A 17,283-nucleotide genomic window follows, 5' to 3' on the forward strand; every position below is an offset into this window, starting at 1 on the left:
GCTCGGAGCCCCAATTTTGATGATAAAAGAGTCAAGAATTCAAAGTGTAAAGTGATACACAAAATAATACGGTGTGGGGTATGTGTGTGCATAGAACAAAGGTGTCGAGAAGAGAGACAGGAAGGCTTCCATATGTTAGCTCAAGCAATAGGCTCAGGAAAGGGCAACTAGACTCTGGAGCGCAGCTGGGGCAGGATGATGCATTATTTTATATCAATGCAGAGTTAAAAAATCAGAAAATTGTAAGGCAAACCATGAACAGGGAACAGCGTAGTGGTATAGAGCAATGCTTCTCAAACTTTATGCATTTAGTAACCACCAGGGGATTTTGTTAAAATGAAGTGTCTGATTCCAGGGTGGGATCTCAAAGTCTGCATTTCTAACAAAGTCTCCCGGCGGTGCCCCGTGTAGATCACACTGAATATTAAAGAAAGTGGATTCTGCAACCGGCCTTGCTGGGTTCAAATTACACACAGTTACCCCGGCTTACTGATCTGTAAATTAGTCTCTTTGTGCCTCAGTTTTCTTATCTATAAAATGGACATCAAACGAGGTATTCTCTGTAAAATAGTAAATAAATACTATTTAAATGTCACGAATTACTTCACTTGGAGAAGGGACACGGGAAGAGGGCTTAGCACGGAGTGCGAGTCAAAGAAGTCGTAGCTGTACTCTCATAATTTTGGGGCGCCTGGGTGGCTCAGTGGGTTAAGCCTCTGCCTTCGGCTCAGGTCATGATCTCAGGGGTCCTGGGATCGAGCCCCGCATCGGGCTCTCTGCTCAGCGGGGAGCCTGCTTCCTCCTCTCTCTTTGCCTGCCTCTCTGCCTACTTGTGATCTCTGTCTGTCAAATAAATAAATAAAATCTTTAAAAAAAATTTTTTTTTTAAATGAGAAAGTGTTTCAGCATTGACCTGTGTGCGGATTTCCCTCCTCTCCCATGCAAGCAAGTTATATAAGAAGCCGGATTAGTTATGCCTGTTGTTACGCTCAGGGAGGCCAACGAAGCAAACTCTTTGGGGTCTTCGGATGGAGATACCCGTTATGCGGATCGGTTTTCATCCGGAGCCGAACCCTAAATTCCACTCCCTTATGCAAAGCTCCCGGGGCTCTCAGGTATTCGGAGAGAATACCTTTCCCCGCACCTGCCTGCGGAGTGCTGGCCACAGCGAGGCGCTCTGGAGAGGCGCTGGGAGCCGAGCGGGGGCGGGGGTGGGGGAGGGCGACCGAGCCCTAGGTGCGGGGAGGGAAGAGGGCCGGCCCACGTGGACCACCGGGCTGGGCGGGGGCAGGGGCCGGGCGGCCCGGCCAATCAGCGCGGCCCGCGGTGGGCCCGGCCCCTCCCGGCCCGCGCGCCCGCCGGCTCGGCCCAGCACTGCTCGCTGCGCGCGGCCCGGACGGGGCGCACCGACCCCGCGTGCGGCTGCACCCGGACTCCGGGAGTCGAGTGGCACCTGCGCTTCTGCAGCCGCTGCTTCTCTGCGGCAGTTTCCGACGTGTCTTCGGAGAGACCTGAGAACTTTCACAGTGAGCCTGCGGGGGTGATGGGCCACTCCCGCGGCGCCCGCGGGGAGGTGACCCGGTGAGCCTCCTCCGGCTCTTGTGCAGAGATCCGAGCCTCGTCCTGGACCCGCCAGCCCGACTTGGCCGCGGCTCTAGTCAGGTAAGATGGGTTAGAAGGGCGGAAGACGGGTTGGGAAGACGGGGTTGGGGTGGCGCTGGACCCAGTACTCTGTCTCGTGGCAGGTGGCTGCCTCTCGGGCTGATACCGACTTGGCTCCGGGCAGCCCCCCTCATCCCGACACTCTCGAACGGGGGTGACCTCCCGTGCGGTAGTTGGCTTGCACCCCGAAGTTGGAAGCGGCGTTCCTAAGGGGATGCGTGGCTGACGCCGGGCAGCGGGCGCTGCCAACTTCGGGGTTCGTATGTGCCTCTCACGGATCCCCCGGGGTGCTCCTTGGCGGCCACAGGGGCCTGTCAATGGATCGGTATCAGTATGGGGGCGGGGAGCGTGAACTCGGGGTGAGTGGTTGTTTTGGAGAAGCCGGCTTTGGGGCTTCATCCCTTGGGTCTGACCCTGGCCCTTATAGGAGCCACTTTAGCCTACACCAGAAGCCCTGGCTGCGGGGCTCTTGCTGGAAGGACGCTGCGTGCACCCGGGGCACATCTTCCAGTTGAAGCGCTAAGCTTCCCGCCCACGTAGAAAACTAGAGCGAGTCTGGCAGTTCCGTCTCTTCCCCCTTGAAGCACCTTGGATTTGTCCACCAGGCGGGAGGGTCTATGTTGCTTCCCTTCTTCTTCATACCCTCTCTTGCCTCGTTTGCCTTGACAATCCGCTCCTGGAAAGGAGATCATCTTTAATCCTAAACTCATGGCTTGGGAAAGATGGGAGGTGGAAAGTCTGGTGTCTTGCACTTAGCTAAAGCCAGAACGGTGCCACTGGTGCGTTTTTCTCCTGAATCAGTATCATTTAACGTCTGGGGGTTCCACGGACGCCACTGAGAGCCTTAGCCAAGCTATAATTCAGCCCCCGGGAAGATGTACATTCACAAGTTCATGGACTCACTGAGAACTACCCATGGGCTCACATCCCTCCAAATCCCTAGACGGGATTTAAGGACCCCCTTTGGTGAAGCATCTGCATCCCTGTACTCTTTTCCCCTTCAACTTTTCTATGGCCGTCCCTCCAAGGCCAGCAAGGTTGATGTGATGTGACAGGCGATCCCGGTGTGGGGGGATGGGCGTGTTCAAAGCCTTGGTGGGCTTCTTTCTCTAATATCCTTGCTGGAAGGATTATGGGCACCAACCTGAAAATCCCATCTGCACACCCAGACAGCCACACCTGCCCAATCACAATATAATCAGTGTTTTTCCACTTGGTCATTCTTGAGCAGATGTATGACTTAAAAAATTCTTCAACACTCCGCTGCGGGTTTACAGTGACAAGCGTTCCGGCTAAGTTTGTAGTTATAAATCAGTGCACAAGCCTAACACTTCCTTTGAATTGGAAATACAGATCTTAATAAGGCAGCAGGAGAACAGTTTTCAGAATCATCGTGACTAATGAATGATGACTTAGGTCCTCCCAAACTGACCGGGTGAGTTGGCATTGCTCATTTGTGCAAGCAGCTCTCTTCATATGTGTGGACATTTCTCGATCAATAATCTCAGAAAGCTGTGTTTCAAGGCTTCCTCCCTCAGTTCTGCTCATTGTTCTGCTTTGCCTGACTTTTCTGTCTTCCCTCTGTGCCATTTTAACTACCCTTTAACACTTTAAAATTTATTACAGGGTTTTAAGTCACGATCTGACTTGGCCAATTTTCCCTTTTAAAGATAAGAAAGTTGTTATTTCCAGAAAAGCAATAGCTGCTAGTTTGCTTATTTTTTAACATCTTTAATTTTTTTTAACTTGTCTCCCAAACACACATACAAACCCTATAAATATCTCTACTTAATTACTTCATTGGAGGCAACATTTCCATATCTCTAGTACTAGAATGTTCTAGGTCACTTGAATTTCAATATTCATTTTTTGCTTTTTTTAGAGAGGTGTATTGTTTGATGACCTAGTTCCATTTAGTCTAAAAAAAAGTCTTTGTCCCCCTGACTCCTTTTCAGTGGCACATAGCCTTTCTCTAATAGCTGCTTTTATCTGCACAGCTCATTTATTGTTACACTTAATATAATACTTTGTTATGTAAATGATGTGTTGATGCATATGATATTAAAACTGCATTCACTGGGGATTAACCCACGGTGATGACATCATCACGAGCCAATCCTCTATCTGATTTGAACATGCATTGACAAGAGTCACATTGTCATGTTGAGCAAGGGTTCTATATTGCCTGTGATGAATAAGAGAAAGAGGGAAGTCAATTTTGGCTCTTTCTAACTCTCAATTAGCTGCCCAGTTGGAGAGTGTTGGGGATTTCTATACTAAGAAGCTTAGCTTAATAAAATTCTCAGATTGCAGTTTATAGATCTCCTTAGAATTTGCAGAAGTATGTTTCCCCCTTATGCCTCCTTCTTCTTTGGGAGTTTTTTACGCTACATTTTGGCGCTATTTCTTTACAAATATGGAAAGATGTCATAGTAAATGGACTAGTCTTTTGAGGTTTTGTTTTTGGTCTCAAGATAAATGGAACATCTAGTTGATGGATTCATTTATATACATGTGTGCATTTCATCAGGTGCAGGATAAATAAATCTGCTAAGATTAGCAAAATGACTTCCAAGTCCCAGAGCCAGTCGTAGATGACTGGGAGATCATACAGTGGACTTTCTCCTAATTCGTTAGGAGAGATCCAGGATTGAGGGTGAGGGACAGGCGAGAGGAAAAAGACGTCCACAAAGGGATTGGCGGAGGGATCTTGGCCACATTAATCACTTCATAGCTATTTGTTTTGAAAACATTATTAGAAAAAGCTCCCATCCTTCCTAACAGTCCTTACTTACAGACATAAGCTTGAGTTACACTTCGTAATAATAGCCCACACAGTTTGTGATCTCTGGCAACTCCCCCACAAGAAAAGAATTAACTTTGGCTCCCCATCACAAAGGTAACTCTTTGTGTTTTACAGTTGTTAGTCAAGCTAAATCATTTTCTTCCATAAAGTCAGTGAAAAGGACTCGTGTGTGTGTGTGTGTGTGTGTGTGTGTGTGTATGTGTTTAAACATAAGTTTAATTGCATAATCAGGTTTAAAGACTCAAAGACTCACAGAATTTTAAATCTAGAGAGCACCTCAGGAGTTCAGTATTCTAAAAGATCTAGGGTAAAAGGGGTTATGACTTCAGCCCATTACCTTGTAAAAAGAACTGGGATCCTAACTTCTAGCCCAGTGCCCTTTCCTGACTTTTCTGATATGGGCCTACAGAGTGGTGTTGGGATGCTGGAAGGACCCCTTATTTCAGCTGTGTCTGCAGAGCAGGACCGTGTCCCCCTCTCTTCCTATCAGGGATCAGTTAGAATATTAGGCGGTTGAACCCAGCTCAGGGATTTGACAACTGTATGCATCAGCTAGCCTTGGGCTGCTTCCTAGTAGCTGTCCTAGTATTTGCAATTAGAAAAGACACACTTCTAGGGGCGGTGGCCGTGGAAGAGGGTGGGATCGGGTGACTCAGTTTGGCTCTATTTGAGCATGTGGAAAGACACAAATGTTAAAATGAAGATGAGGCATGATGGAAGGTTTGAGAGCTCAGAATATTAATTTATTGTGTGATCTGTCTCCTCTGTCATACCTTGTAATTTTCAGTTGCTGTAAAACCAAACTGGTAATTTGGAATAAAACTGTTTTCTGGTTGGTTGTGAGTCCTGCTAATGGTGCTCTGCCTTTGTTGAGCACTTAGTGTGTGTCAGGTATAGAATGTTGATGTTCATGAAACATCCTGGTTAATAAATGGCTTTCTCTCTGTGAATGAACTATGGATGTCCAAAGAGTCATGAATCAAAAACCGTGTTGAATCTTTCTTTGTCACTCTTTTTAATTCAAAAGATGTCAGGATCTTACAGTAGCAAGTCATTAGCGTGGGCATAGATGATTTTAATTCAAAAGTCTGTGAGTGCCAGATATTAGGGAGTTCTTATTAATGAAATGTTAATGAAATGACAAATAAAAACAAGATGCTATATTTAGAAAGATAGACAGGTAGTAAAGATGTTGCTAATTTGTCTCCTTTCGTAAGACTGTTTATAGTATTGTTAGTGGAGAAGAATAGAGTATCTCTTTTAGAAAAATGCCCTTGCATTTCTTATAAAGAGAGAACACTAGGCTTCTTTTTTTAAATAAAAATACGGCATTACAGAAAAGAAATAACCTACGTGGGTTTTTTTGATTTGTTGTATTTTTTTCTGCTCTGAGTTTATTTCAAACTGGAAAGGCCGTTGAACATTTCTGCAGCATTTCACTTGTCTTAACTAAAGGTGGAACTGTCCAAAACCAGAGTTATTATTAGTTTTTAAATGACTATTGCATCTGCTTAAACTCTCTGTTTCCTATCTATGCCACATGTCCCAAAGTCTTCTCTGAAAATTCACAGTTTCATTTCTTTATTTTATTCAATTTTATTTCATCTTTTGCCTCGTGAATCCTGAAAATACTGATGAGATTTTGGTCTTCCAGAGTGCAATACTGGGCCTGCAACTTGGACTTTAGGCAAAGTGTTTAAAATAATCATAGAAGGTTTCCAACAAGGAAGAAACTTACAGACCATCCAGGGCAATGGTTTTCAACTGGGGGGCAGTTTGGCTCTGTAGGGGACCTTTGCCAACATCTGGAGACATTTTTGATTGTCTCAGCGTGGGGTGGAATTAGGTTCCCAGGTGTAGAGAACAGGGGTGCTGCTAGACTTACACTAAGGCATAAGGCGGCTCCCACAGCAAAGAATTCTGGGGCACAAAATGTCATTGGTGCTGAGGTGGAGAAACTTGGATTCAGGGTGACTTGGGGGCCCAGACCAGTGAAATGGCTTTACCCAACGTCCCCAGCTCCTTGTTTCCGGCAGGAACTGAGGTCCTTAATGCGTGCGCTAGGATTCTTTGCATCACACTAGGCGTGTCTTGAAGATGTCTTTTCTTTCTTTTTTTTTTTTTTAAAGATTTTATTTATTTATTTGACAGAAATCACAAGTAAGCAGAGAGGCAGGCAGGCAGAGAGGAGGAAGCAGGCTCCCTGCCGAGCAGAGAGCCCGATGCGGGGCTCGAACCCAGGACCTGGGATCATGACCTGAGCCGAAGGCAGCGGCTTAACCCACTGAGCCACCCAGGCGCCCCGAAGATGTCTTTTCTATTTGATTTCTTTAATTTATAAAGAAAATGCATATGTGGGGTAGAAAAGTCAAACCCTGTAAAAGAGTATAAAAAGGAAAGTGAAAAAATGTACCTAGTTCTGCCATCGAGAGAATACTTTTTCATATGTCAGTACATATATTTCCAATTCCCTCCTTCTGCCTTTATCCACAGAGAGATGTTGAGACCAAATCATTTTAGACAAATGGGGTCATATATCATATAATCTGTACTGCTTACTTTACTGGGCAAAGGGCCATGGGAAGGCCTTTGGTGAACCCAGGACTGGGGAAGGAGTCTGGCATCTCTGAGGTCAGTCCACGTCCATGCGGTTAGGTGAAACCCCCTATTATGAAGACTTTCTATGGGGTGTGGCCATTTACCTGCACTCCAGTGAGACTCAGATACTCTCTGGAGCCATTCTGGGAAGGATGACAATTTGGTGAAGAGAGTTCTAGGCCATTCTCTTTTGTGGCTGTATGTTTTTCTATTTAAAAATGCATCTTCCTGCTGGTCATAAAAACACCCAAAGTTAAAAAGCAGCCTTGAGTTTTCTTTGTAATGCATTGCTCTTTGCCAAAGACAGCAAGTTTCATAATGTCAGTGCTGGAATACATCCTTCAGTTTGATTTTTATTATTGGTGTCCGGTTTAAGATTTTAAGCAATTTGAAAGCCAGACATATTTTATACAGCGGGGCATTTAATTAAGGCCATCCCAACATGTATTATTGGGGTGAATTCTCTACACATATCAGTGGGGCTAACAATTCACTGGGGCCTGCAATCTCCGTTACTATTTAAATCATTTGGCAGCTCTTCCAGAAGCAGCCAGATTGTAATGTAAACATCTGTTACCTTTTCTCTGCTTTCAGAAGTGATTATGCAACCCGGCTTCACATCCGAGACCCAGCTTTCTTCATTTATATTTTTGGATTAATTCGTTCTCAACACACACACACACACACACACACGCACGCACACACACATCCGCAGACATAAATCAAAAGAGCCGTAAAATTGGTTACCATGGGTCCAGTCCTCCCAGGATAAAACTCGCATCTTCTCCACACTCTGTCCTGCTCTTTGCAGACCGTTGGATCCCCTTAGGAGCAGGGAGCTCCATTAAGCAAGCTGGGGGATGGCTAGGAGTCTGTCCCTGGTACATGTCCAGTTCTCCTTGTGTGCGGAATTTCCATTCACCTCAGCTGGGGGCCTTTGGAGAATGAACTGGTTAAGATATAAACATCCCCAATAAGGCCGCTTAGTAGCAGTGGGGCTTGGGGTGGGCGGCAGTGGGCAAGGAGGCATTGAAATGGAATTGGATGTTAGATAGCAAATGTCTGTTTCATTAAAGTTTTCTGCAAGTATTTACCATTTTCACATGAGGGAATCCTTGTTAAATATTTGCTTTGTTAGCCTTTGAAAAAAATCATCGTAGCTACAGTAGCTATCATTTGTTGAATAAGAAATGTTGCTGGGTACTGCGCTATTTTATTTGCTTTTTATTTTTTAAAGATTTATTTAATTGAGAGATAGAGAGCGCATGGGGGAGAGGCAAAGGAAGAGGGAGAGAGAGACTCCTCAAGCAGACTCCCTCCTGAGCACTGAGCCTGACCTGGGGCCTGATCTCATGACACTGAGATCGGGATCTGACCCAAAACCAAGAGTCGGTCCCTCAACCAATTGTGCCACCCAGACAGCCCTATGCGAAGTATTTTTTTAATTAATTAATTTATTTGACAGAGAGAGAGAGAAAGAGAGAGAGTACAAGTAGGTTGAGTAGCAGGCAGAGGTAGAGGGAGAAGCAGGCACCCCCTGAGCAGGGAGCCCGATGTGGGACTCGATCCCAGGACCCTGGGATCCTGACTTGAACTGAAAGCAAACACCCAACTGACTGAGCCACAGACATCCCTACCCTAAATGTTTAAAAAAAATTGCACTAAAATGCAGATACCATAAGTTTATGTAACCCTATTTTTAAAAAAAAAATTTTATTAAGATTTTACTTTTAAGTTATCTCTGTGTCCAACGTGGGGCTTGAACTCACAGCCTCAAGATCAAGAATCACGTGCTCTACCGACGGAGCCCGCAGGGCTCCCGCTACTTCACCATTTTTTTGTGTGTCGTCCGGTGGCATTAAGTGTTCACGTTCTGTGTAGCCTTCCCCACCCTCCATCCCCAGAACTCTTGTTCGTCCTATAAAACCGAAACTCTGTGCCCATTAAACAGCAGCTCCCCGACTCCCTCCTCTCAGCTCCTAGCGGCCAATTTTCTTTCTATCTTTAAGGATGTAACTGCTCCAAGTACCTCTCTGAAGGAGAATCATACGGTATTTTTCCTTTTGGGGACTAGCTTATTTCATGTTGCATAGTGTCTTCAAGGTTCATCCATGTTGCAATGCGTGTCAGAGTTCCATTCTCTTTTAAGGCTGGGAAACATTCCATTGCATGTGTAAATCCCATTTTGTTTATCCATTCATCTCTCGAGGTGGGTGGCTGCTACCTTTTGGCTACTGCGAATAATGCTCCCATGCACGTGGGTGTCCGGATATCTTCTTGAGCCTCTGTTTGCTGTTCTTCTGGGTATGAACTCAGAAATGGAAGTGCTGGATCCTATGGCAATTCCATTCTTCATGTTTTGAGGAACCATCATACAGTGTTCCATACAGTGGCCTAAACATTTTTATGCACTATCTCATTTAAGCATCCCCCAACCCTTGGACGGTGGGGAGAGCCATCATCTCCTTTCTGTACACCAGGAAAGTGAAGGACACTGGATAGGGACCACACAGGTGGCTTGTGGCAGGAACCACAGTGTGAGCCCAGGCAGTGTGGGAGAGCCAAAGCTCCCACTCGATCATTCATTCTTCCAGTTCAAGAAAGATTGGCTGAACGCTTCATGTGCACAGCCCAGGTGTGGTGGGGGATGAGAGATAAATAACACATATGTTCATGGCAAGGAAAAGCCCTCAAAGTCCTCATCCTGCCACAATAAGGAATTTGATTGAGATGTGGAGCTCCTGTGGGCCCCACTCACTGTGAAATTGGTGTTTGATCAAAATACTAAGAGGCCGGTAGCCATACACGATGGTTATTTGGGCTGTTAATATTAGTGCTGCCTCAAATCCTCTGGCGATTAACAACCGTGTGGCTCATGGTGTTTAGAATGCCATGCCAATGTTCGCTTCTCGTCAGGGGTGGGGTGGGTAGCCGTGAGTGTAGACAGTGCAAGGGAATCATCGAGATCAAGATAAGCCTTAGGTAGGATCTGAGGGATGATTGCATTTTTATTTTACGGAGACCGTAGGCAGAGGACACGGGCATCTTTCCCACCCAAAACACAGCTTAATGGAGTCATTGCAAAAGAAGACACGTTTAGTCACTTTATAGAATTAACAATTGATCAGTTTTGTGGTTCCCGAGTCCTTTCTCAGTACCCCATGTTTATTCATTATTGTGATTGCACAGTGGAAGCCACTCTGCCTGATGTGATGAGCAAAAGCAAGATGCCGAGGCATTTAAATACACTTGAAATTAACGTTTGCACAAATAGGTGTCTGATGGGGTAGTCTAATTTGATTCTAAAGGCCTAGAAATAAGCCTGTAGCTAAGGGTGTCCTCCTGGGAATCCTAAGTCAAAGGTGTGTAGCTCACTTGCAAGGTTTCTGTATTATTTAAAAGGAAAAGGGCGATGTTTGGAACACAGCAGCCCCATGTCCTTCGTGGATGAGTAGGGGGAGCAGAGTACCAGTAAGCTTGGCTTTTGATACTGGCCTAGCATACTGGGTTACCCGTTAGGATGGAGCGACAAGCTCTAGTGTTCTTGAGAGCAGAGGAAAAGTCAGCTTGTCCTGATTGTCCTGATATATGCTTGAACAACGTACACTAATCATTGTACGGAAGTATTCATCAGAGAAGGAAAATATACTCCTCAAGTCTGAAAGTTAAAGTCACCCTGAGAAAAAGGACTGGCAGAATTCCTAGAAAACTGTTTCTTCAAGACATTGGATTCCAAATTTACTCTCTTCACATTTACAAAAGACTCATGATCCCAAGTGTAAACTCAGTTTCCGGTTTGATGTGCAAATATTTCTGAACCATAACATAAACAGACACGAACATACAAGCAGTTGACTCCATCCATGTACAAGTTTCCAGGTCCTCATCGACTCAGAAGTCAGCAATGAGCAGAGATGAATATAGGGTTTATGCTGATTGCAACATTTTTTTGTTCTCTGAACATTCTGGATGTAAAAAATCTATTTCATGTTATCAAGTCTTTTCTGGTATGCCAGTATCCCAATTCCTGTTTTATTATGATTCTTTTTAATGAAGTGTAGTTGGCAGACAATGCTACGCCAGTTCAGGTGTACAACATAGCAACAAGTGTATACTTTACGCTGTGCTCACCGCACGTGTAGCCGTCTTCTGTCACCACACAAGGCTGTTACAGTAGCATTGGCCATACTCCCTGTGCTGTATCTTTTATCCCCCTGACTTCCTCCTTGCATAACTGAAGCCTGTGTCTTCCATTCCCCTGCACCCATTTTGCCGGTTCCCCCAAGCCGTCTTCCCTCTGACAACCATCAGTTTGTTCTCTGTATTTATGGATCTGTTTCTGCTTTATGTTCATTTGTTTCCCTGATTCCACATATAAGTGAAATCATATGGTACTTATCTTTGTTTAACTTCCTTCCCTTAGCATAATACCGTCTAGGTCCATCCATGTTGTCACGAATGGCAAGATCGCATTCTTTTTTTTAAATGGCTGAGTAATATTCCATTGTGTGAATAATATTCCGTTGTGTGTGTGTTCCATTGTGTGTGTATATGTGTGTATATATATATATATATATCACATCTTCTTTATTTATCCATTGATGGGCACTTGGATTGCTTTATATCTTGGCTATTTTAAACAATGCTTCAATAAACATAAAGCTTAGGGATTCATATATATTTTTGAATTAGTGTTTTCGTTTTCTTTAGGTAAATACTCTGTCGTGGAATTACTGGACTGTATGGTATTTGCATTTTTAATTTTTCGAGGACCTCTCTACTGTTTTCCATAGTAGCTGTACCAGTTTGCATTCCCACCAACATTGTGTGGGGGTTCCTTTCTTTCCTACACTTCTTCATATTTTCACTGAGACTAGTGCATAAGAACCACCTGGAGGGTATTGTTAAAACACAGATTCCCAGGGTTCGCCCTCAGAGCTGCTGGTTCAGTAAATCTAGGCAGGAGCCTGAGAATTTGCAGTTTTGACGAGCTCGCCAGAGCACTGATGCAGTCAAGTCTATGCGTCACATCCACTGTTACTGTGCGTTTTTCAGAGTTAAAAAATTTTAATACAGACATTTTCATACAACCAGGTTGTTTTGGTTCGGTTGTGTGTTTCTCATTTTGGAATATGCTGGTTAAGTTTGTCTAAAAAGTATAATTCTGAAGATCAATTTAAATCACTGAGCCCAAAATACAAATTAGATGTTGTTTGGATCAGGGTTACATAGGAGAAACTGATCTTGAGAATGCCCCTAAGTTTCTTTTAGAGTGTAAGGTATATTTTCCATAGTTAAGAACTTTTAGAATAAGAATCATATAGTTGTTTAAATGGATATTGAGGCAATTTGGCTGTATGTAGTGCGGAAGGAGCATAACATCTCCTTCTGTCATCTGGCTAATGTCTGTATTGACTAGGGAAAAAATGTGACCTGTATTTTCATATACTGTGGGTCTGATTTAAATTGTAATCCTGCCGGCAGGTGACACACAGGAATTTCGTTCTGGTTCCTGTATAGTTAAGACTCAGCAGATGTTAAAAGCTGATGTGGATTTAAGGTTTCATCCGTTCTGGGAATAATTGAAGATTTAGTTAGGACCAGAAGATGGAGTTGCAGATAGAGTTATAGGGCTTGAGGGGGTATGGAAAGTTTTTGCACAGATGCCTGGCTTGTTGCGTTCTCTTACCACTTAGAGGAATAAATTATCATCTGTGCTTGCTTAAATGAAAAGCTTTTGGTGGATTTTACGTTGTGTTGCACTATTAACAAGAACTTGAAGTTTGCAAACCGGAGTCTCTTCTGAATGAAAAAGCAAACCCTGAAGAACTTGATTATTTAGATCTTGATTCATTTATTTAAAAAATGGCGGTTTTGTGAGAATTTTTTGAGATAGTCTGACTTATAGAAATGTGTGGGTGTTGGCAGGAAGGTTAGCATTGGCTAAGCCACCAAGAAGAGTGGATGGGCCGGGTCAGAGTCACTCGCCCTTTTCTGTCTCCAGAGCTGTGTTTTAATTACATGGCTGGTTTGCAGAACCGTGGTGCTCTCGCGAAGGCTGTGGCATGTTGCGTATGACTAGGTCTGTACTAACATTTCCTTGGGACCCATCAGTCACTGCTGTCCCTTCGGCAGGTTTCACTTTGGTTATCTTTGCCCAACTGTCAAGAAGCAATAGCTCTCCTCCCTGGCTGCCTGCCCCGGTGCCCTGTGTCTCCCCTTCGGTTCTCAACTCCAGACAGTTAGGCGATGAGACTTCCAGGTTGAGCGGCAGACTAGGGCACGACAGAAGCTAGTTTACATGGAAGACAAAGCAGCAGAAATAGCCACTTATTGGGGAAAAAAAAAAAGCGTGGTATTTTTCTGCTGGCTGGGAATGGTGGGTCAGTGTCATGACAGCAACTACTGTTTCCTCTGGACAGTGATGCTCTCAATGATGAGACAGGATCACAGCAACCAGTGACCTTGTGGAGGACCCCCGGTAGCATGCAAGCGGTAGAAAAATAAAGGTAAGACTGCAGTAAGATTAAAAGAAAACCTCCCCTTTAATGACCCCTTCAATCCATTTCTAAACCTCTCTCTCCAAATACTATTAAGAGTTGGGCTGATATCGTCCCGCACATATTGAAAATACATAATGCCTCAAAGAAATCCCGACAGGAGGAGGGGGAAGGGACTGACAATGTGTTAGAGACCCTCTCTAACCATTTGAAGTTCATTTGTCAGTGCTCACCAATCAACGGAAGTCAGAAGCAGATCTGGCATTTTCCGATTATTTCAAATTATAACGTGGAAACATCAAAACATGCTGAACTTTCCTATTTGTGTTATTTAAATCATGTGTGTTTACTAAATATGCAGTATTGTGTGAATTTTCTCACTTAAGTAATTTACTGTACATCGGGTTCAATAATTTACATTGTTACCATTATCTTGGAGTCCTATCATGTTGATACAAAAATAGCTCTTGTCCATTTCTTTAACTGCCTAACTTTCATTAGGAATGTACTACATTTTATTTAGTTGTTCTCTACAGGTGGATATTCCAATTTTTCCTTTTTCTTCTTTACAGGGACTATTATGAGAACAGTCTTTTTTTTTTTTCTTTGAATTATATTTGACATACAATGTTCTGTTAGTTTCAGGTGTAAAATGTAGTGATCCAACAGTTGTATTCCCCTTACTGAACTTTCCATCCCTGGGACTTACTTATTTTGTAATTAAAGTTTGTACCTTTTAATCTTCTTTTTTTTTTTTTTTTAAAGACTTCATTTATTTGACAGACAGAGATCACCAGTAGGCAGAGAAGCAGGCAGAGAGAGAGAGAGAGAGCAGGGAACCAGGCCTCCGGCTGAGCAGAGAGCCCGATGCGGGGCTCGATCCCAGGACCTGAGATCATGACCTGTGCCAAAAGCAGAGGCTTAACCCACTGAGCCACCCAGGTGCCCCTGTACCTTTTAATATACTTCACCGATTGTGCTCATACTGTTTTCCATAGTAGCTACACCCATGTACATTCCCACCAACAAAATCCCGAAAGAGGGATCCCCCTCTTTTTTTAAGGATTTTATTTATTTATTTATTTTAGAGAGAAAGGGACAGAGAGAGAGGTAGCTCGTGCACGAGATCTGGGGACGAAGGAGGGAGAGAGGGAGAAGCAGATTTCATGCTGGGCGTGGAGCACAACTCAGCTTGATCTCTCTGGGCCCTGGGATCCTGACCCAAGCTGAAATCAGGAGTCGGATACCTGTCTGACTGAGCCACCCACGGCCCCGAAGGTTCCCTTCCCTGTGAGAACGCTTGTGAACAAATTTATACCTCCCATTGAGATGCAACGTTTGCTGTTTAAAGCCCTCTCGTAATTACATGTAGCTTTGTAGCCATTTGCTAGTGTTTTTTAATTTTATTTTTTTTTAAGTACACCCAGAAGAGCCTGGTTAGAGGATGTGTGTTATAGTGTTAGGTTGCTTAAGAATGCATCTGGAAAATGTGGGGACTGCAGAAAGTCTCTTTCATTATCCTTTTCTCTTGAATCAAGATAACCCCAGAACATGTCAGGCTTTGGACATGAGAGGTAAACAGTCTTACAAGTTCCAGTAGAACTTTCTGCCACGAGGGAGAAAATTCTGAAGTCTGTGTCATCCATTAACAAAAGCCGCTGAGCCGCACGGGACTGTTGAGCACTTGCAAGGTGGCTGTTGTGTCCAAGGAACTGAATTTTACATTCCAATTTATTTTTAAATTAACTTAGCTTTGGGGCACCAGGGTGGCTCAGTGGGTTAAAGCCTCTGCCTTCGGCTCAGGTCATGATCTCAGGGTCCTGGGATCGAGTCGAGCCCCACATCGGGCTCTCTGCTCAGCAGGGAGCCTGCTTCCTCCTCTCTCTCTGCCTGCCTCTCTGCCTACTTGTGATCTCCGTCTGTCAAATAAATAAATAAAATCTTTAAAAAAAAATTAACTTAGCTTTACATTTAAGCAGCACTTGCCTGCCATTGGCTGCCATTTTGGACAGTGCGGGTGGAGGGTAAACTCCGTGCGAGGAGGTACAGCTACTGTTTGACTGTTTTACTCCCAAAATGTCTTAACAAGTGAATCCTGAAGAGATGGAAATGTAGTCTGTTGTGCTCGACAAGAGGCCCAAGACTCTTTCCCTGAAAATAGAGGTATAAATAATCTACTGAAAACAGGACAGGTCGTTAAGATTTATCAGGCGTTCTCCTTCCCTTCTTCAGACTCGGGTCTGCCTTGGGCTGGCTGGGCTGCCGGATGGGACCGCATCGTTCTGCTGGGGCAGTTCTTTGTAAAGTGAATTGATGGCTATGTAAATACAGCCATTAACCTCAAGCACCTCTGACAGCTCCTTGGGCGCTGGAGTTATCCTTGCCCTTGAAAATGCTGGTTGATGGATGCAAAGATATTTAAAAAAAATTTTTTTTCCTCTCTAACTGTTGGAAACACTGAACCCTTTAAGGACTGGCCAAAGGAGCCAGTGCAATTGAGGACCTACTAGGTGTAAATACTCCGGCGGGGCTTTGGAATTCTGTTATTGCAGAGGGCTAGTTTATAGGTTTGCTCTAGATGAATCAGAAATAGGACCCTGTGTATTTGTAGGTACGTCTTCTTTGAAAAAATACACATGCAGATAAAATTTGAAAGCCCCGGTCAGAGGAAGTTTGTGGAAAATTTGCTCCGAAAGCAAATGGAGTTTTATAATTCTCCACTTTCGTATATATTTTAAAATTAATAGCGTGCCTTGCTATGAAAAACACCTTCCCTTTCTTGTCTTGGGAGATGGTTGTAGGAGATTGCCTGGGAGTGGAGACAGACATAAGGTAGATAAGATTCTCACACTGAAAATGCGTTTGGTTGGGGCATCTGGGTGGCTCAGTGGGCAGGACACGCAACTCTTGATCTCAGAGCGGTGAGTTTGAGCCCCACGTTGGGGGTGGAGCCTACTTTAAAAAAAAAAAAGAAAGAAAATGGATTTGGTTGTAGGAAAAATAGGCGTTGTATAAAAGTAGGGCCAAAAAGTGAGGGTTGCTAGTATCTTGGTTTTCTGTTGTCATCTGAGATCTCTTCCCCTTGCTTTTTCTCCTAGAATCACCTTGGCCATCTCTCATTTCCTAGAATGCCTAAACTCGCTCCTTCCTCGGTGACTCTATACTCCATGTTCCTTTCCTCGGAACGTGCATCTTGTTTGTTTCCTTCTCTTTTTTGGCTGGCTCCTTCTCATTCTTTAAATCTCATTGTTACCTCAAGAGCATAAATCCCTTACCTTCTCAGAGCAACAGCAGTCTGCCTGCCTATAAAGCATTGGTGGGTGTTTCCAATTGCTGACCAGGTGGAAATGCTTTGAAAACTGCAGCTTAGTGTATAAATGCACACTGTCATTACTTCTGAAGTTCTGCCAAAAGCCACATTGCTTCTGCCAAGCTGTAGTGATCTTCCGGAAGGCTGGGCATTGGTGTGAAAATGCAGAGGTGTTGAATTCAGAGTTTGGGCTTCCACCCTTCCCTCTGATCCTCGGTGAATGTCGTTGCTTCCCTGAGCTTTCCGTCTTTCCACATTGACACACAGGTGAGGAAGGCTGTGATCTTGCTCTTGGGTTTGGATGAGCTTGAAACACACACGGTGTTCTAATTAAATTTCACGGAAGACAAAACCTGAAAATTCAAACCATACAATCCCTTAGTCTCATCATAAGTGCAGTTGAGGTA

At 44.2% G+C, this 17,283-nt stretch overlaps 1 protein-coding gene across 3 annotated transcripts in view; it reads left to right on the forward strand.

Moving 5' to 3' along the window:
- Nucleotides 1–1,390: 1,390 nt before the first annotated feature.
- The window catches only part of TAFA4 (TAFA chemokine like family member 4), a 188,515-nt gene continuing 172,622 nt past the window's right edge, over nucleotides 1,391–17,283 (forward strand). The window contains exon 1 of one of the 3 annotated variants that reach the window (XM_047747144.1): nucleotides 1,391–1,662. The gene's annotated coding sequence lies outside the window, so the exon portion shown is untranslated. The remainder of the gene's footprint in view (nucleotides 1,663–17,283) is intronic. The other 2 variants (XM_047747135.1, XM_047747150.1) reach the window with 2 other exon arrangements.

This window comes from Lutra lutra, chromosome 1, assembly GCF_902655055.1.
Source record: "Lutra lutra chromosome 1, mLutLut1.2, whole genome shotgun sequence".
In the NCBI taxonomy this organism is placed as follows: Eukaryota; Metazoa; Chordata; class Mammalia; order Carnivora; family Mustelidae; genus Lutra; species Lutra lutra.